We start from the raw sequence: 4,245 nt of genomic DNA on the forward strand, positions 1-4,245 counted from the left end.
GTTTAAATGTCAAAATTTCTGCTATATATATTTTATCACAATAAAATTATAAAGAAGAAGGAGGAGAAGAAACATTTAGTTGATGTTGTTGTTATGTGCTGTCAAGTCATCTCTGACTCATAGCAACCTTATGTACAACAAAACAAAACATTGCCTGGTCCTGTGCCAGCCTCATGATCCCTCATATACCTGAGCCCATCGCTGCAGCCACCGTGTCCACCCATCTTGTTGAAGGCCTTCCCCTCTTTCATTGACCCTCTACTTTACCAAGCATGATATCCTAGTTGACGGTAACTGAAAAATAATATGTATTTGTGACACAGAAGAACCATAAAGCAGCTGTCCTCCAGTGTCAGGAGAAGGGGAGGTGGAATCTTGAGGAAGAACAGTGTCGGGGCAAGTTCACGTCAGGTAAGCTGAAGTGCAGGCGGGCCTGAGCATGCTTGGAAAAAGTGCCAGGTGCAGGAGAATTTTTGCTTAGAAAAAACAAAAACAAATCCAAACCTTGATGGTGCAATAGAAGGGATTGGGGTAAAGAAGAGAGCCCGGTGGGATTGGCAGGGGTATGTGGAGGGGAATTAGTTGAATGAGATATGCATTGAGGAGGAGCTTGGGTGAGGCACGGTACCAGTAGATTTTTCTTTTTAAGCAGAAACTTTTCTAGGCTTGGTGGGAGCATCAAGACTTGACTCTAGTATTTCTTTCTTTTTCCTTTTTTTTTTTTTTTTTGATTTAATAAAGTTTTATTTTTCAAAATGTACAGTTGGTTGGACCTGTTTATGCATCTTCACCAGCAGCGGGGGCATCTCCACCTTTGGTGTTTCTGGTATAAATTACTTGAGCTCTGTGTTTTGAAATCAACTTGATAAGTCCTTTACTAAGCAGCTCCTGAAGAGCTTCCCTGGCCAGGGAACCTCGAATCTTCAGTCTCTCAGAGACAACAGCTGGTGTTATAAGCTTATAGTTGGGAACTTCCTTACAGAGTTTGTCATATATGGCTTTGTCAAACAAGACCAAGTTATTGAGCTTGTCCCGAACTTTGCCTTTGACCACTTCTTCTTTTTGGCCTTGCCTCCAGATTTGTTCACTGGGTCTTTGTCTTTCTTGGTCGACTTTCTGCCGTCTTTCTTCTTCTTGTCATCCTTGGGCGGCATCGTTAAGCTAAGAGAGCAGATACCACAGCCACAGCAGTACTAAGATGTCGGACAAAAAGGAAGAGCAGCTGACGAACAGGTCCGGAAGCCTCCACTCCCTCGACTGTAGTGTTTCTTAAGTAACCAAATTGTTGCTATTGTGCTCTGCAGTCTGTGATCACAGAAGCTCATGGCACCTTCCTATGTGAGAATACCCATGTCCTGCACTGATGGATGTTTCCACTTCTCCACTTCTTTGCAGGACTTCTTACAGCCCCTGGGGGACCATCCCCAGCCAGCTGTGATCAACCTCCAAGTGCACAGCAGTGGTTCGCACTTGGCTTCCACCTTCCCAGCTCAGGCATTGGAAGTCACCTCACAGAAGGAGCAGGAAGAAGGAGATATGCTTATACATCCTTCCTGAGCATTGAGTTTCCTCAGAAGGATGATAGATGAACTCCAGAGGCCAGCACTTCAACATCTTTTGAGTTGTGGGATTTAGAGATTGGGTTAATTTGGGAGAAATGAGGTTTTTCCCCTTACGTAGTTTGCAGTCCAAGGAGAGAGTGTCATATTCCATAGCTGGGATGACAAACTAAGTATTATAAAAAGTGGTCTCCCCAAGGATGGGGTTCACTGACATTCTGCACAGAAAATGGATAGGTCTCAAAGAAATGGAGAAGAAAAACCAGCAGTGGCCCAGGCAGAAATCAAATTAATCTCTAGAAGTCTGGAGACAACTTGCTTTGGTTTGGCAAAAACTCCAAAATGGAACTTAGATGAGCTCCATCATGAATGGAAGTAAAGAGGTGAAGAGGCTTGGACTGTGCTGTACAGAGGGTCCTTCCCCTTCCGTTGGTGGGATATCCAGGCCCAGATCAAGGCATATGAAGGCCCTGAAAACTGATAATCTATGGTGCTCCCTCCTCTGCCTACCCATGCATTTGAATGGGATATATGAGATATACGTGTGTGTGTGTGTGTGCGTGTGTGTGTGTGCGTGCTCGTGTGTGTGTCCCTTAGTTATTCATCATGTAACTTCTTTTTAAATGGGACTGCAATATTAGCAATTGAACGTAAAATTGGTTTATGCAATTGTAGCAGAATAAGATGAACTGGATTATAAAATTTTTAGTGGATGCAAGGTATTAAGATTTTTACTATATACCACATCCTACAAAAAATACATAAGCAGCATCACAAAAAAATGGAGAAAAGATTGAAGTTGTCAAAGACTTCACATTGCTTGGTTCTACAATCCACATCAATGGAAGCAGCAGTCAGGACATCAGATAACGTACAGCACTGGGCAAATTGGCTGCAAAGGGCCTCTTTCAAGTGCTAAAGAGCAAAGATGTCTCCTTGAGGACTAAGGTGTACCTGACACAAGCCATGATATTTTCAATCACCTCATATGCATGTGAGAGCTGGACAGTGAATAAGGAAGGGTGAAGAATTGATGCTTCTGAGTTGTGGTACTGGTGAAGAATGCTGAAAATACCATGGACTGATAAAAGAACTAACAAATCTGTTCTAGAGAAGTGTGGCCGAAATGTCCCTTGGAAGTGAGAATGGCCAGACTTCTTCTCACTTACTTTGGCATCTTGCCAGAAGGGACCATTCCCTGGAGAAGGATGTCATGCTTGGTAAGGTGGAGGGTCGTCGAAAGAGGGGAAGGCCCTCAACAAGATGGATTGACATGGTGGCAGTGGCGATGGGCTCAAGTATAGCAAGGATCATGGAGCTGGCGCAGGACCGGGCGGTGTTTTGTTCTGCTGTGCAGAGTGTCGCTCTGAGTGGGAGACAATGATGAGATAGCACCTAACAACAACAACAACAACAATTCCACAAAAGGGCAGTGTTTGCACAGGGAGACGCCTTGGGGCGGGGCAGGAGTGTGCATGGGAGGGAAGGACACAGGGAAGAGGTAACTACAGGAGGAAGTGGGGAGAGAGTTGTTACATTGTGAGGAATTGCAATCAATGTTATGAAACAAAATGTGTATGAACTACTGCATGGAAAACGAATTTGTTCTGTAAACTTTCACCCAAATCACAACAAAAATTTAAAAAAGAAAATTCCACCATATTATTTTTCAATAAAGAAAATGAGGCAGTGAACTTAGTTGTATCAACAGTTAATGTAAAATTCTGTTGACCTCACACAACAAATTGACTTTCGCCAATTTTGCTTTAAAGTTCTCATACTTCAATTTTGATGCTAATTTTGTAAAGATGCTATAATTATAAATGAACAAATGAAAAGATGTAAAAAGAAAATGTAATGATCAGAAAATGAATATTACAACAAATTACTATATTTTATTTTTAGATAGATCTTCCATCTCTAGCATGCTATAATTAAAAACACTTCTATTCTTTACTATTATAAATTCCTCAATGATTTCATCATAATTAAGCTGCCAAACAGTATCTCCTTCCATATAAAATAATGATGATAAATTGAGACTTTTGCGAGTCACTGTTGTACGCTGAGGGTTGTGAGTCCCTTTCAGGATGAAAATGAGCATTCTGTTGTGTAGTTTGTGATCATTAAAGTTAGAAATGTGCATGAAACAATTTCAGCGTTGGGAGATAAGCATTGTATTTTATCTTCTAGTATGGAATCATACATGCCTCATGAGCAAAAGTTGCCTTAGTTAGTTCTCACGTAAGAATTAAATTGTTGCATTTCTCCATAAATGTTTTTATTTAAGTCACTGGGATAAGCCTGCACTGATTTCTAGGATGCCTTCATGCATTCTCCATTAAGTGTATATACATTGTTTAAGAAGAACTGAAAGAACTTCATACCCTTGTGCCCTTCTTTTCATGCAAGATTCAAGTGTGTCAGTGACGGTGTAGTATGTGGTTACAAGACATTGGTCTCTGGCACTCAGTGATTCTTCTGGAGCACTTCCACCATTTCCTTGTTTCTTTCAAATGCTTCTGTGATGCTGAACTGCTTGATAATCAATATCTGGGAGCGTCTCTTTTGTTGTGTTTTCGAAGTTTTCTCTTAAATAATGTAAATAACCTGTTAATGACTGGTAGAGATCTGTGCATATCTTTAAATTTATTTCTAGAGAGCTCAACTTGTCTAATGAAAATGC

The 4,245-nt window shown here is 41.2% G+C and overlaps 1 pseudogene; it reads right to left on the bottom strand.

Annotated features, from left to right (window-relative positions):
• Positions 1 to 777: 777 nt before the first annotated feature.
• Positions 778 to 1,154, bottom strand: LOC122149532 (annotated as a pseudogene).
• Between the last annotated feature and the right edge of the window lie 3,091 nt (positions 1,155 to 4,245).

This window comes from Orycteropus afer, unplaced genomic scaffold (assembly GCF_000298275.1).
Source record: "Orycteropus afer afer isolate SDZICR_OR568_19922 unplaced genomic scaffold, OryAfe1.0 scaffold00002, whole genome shotgun sequence".
NCBI classification, from domain to species: Eukaryota; Metazoa; Chordata; class Mammalia; order Tubulidentata; family Orycteropodidae; genus Orycteropus; species Orycteropus afer.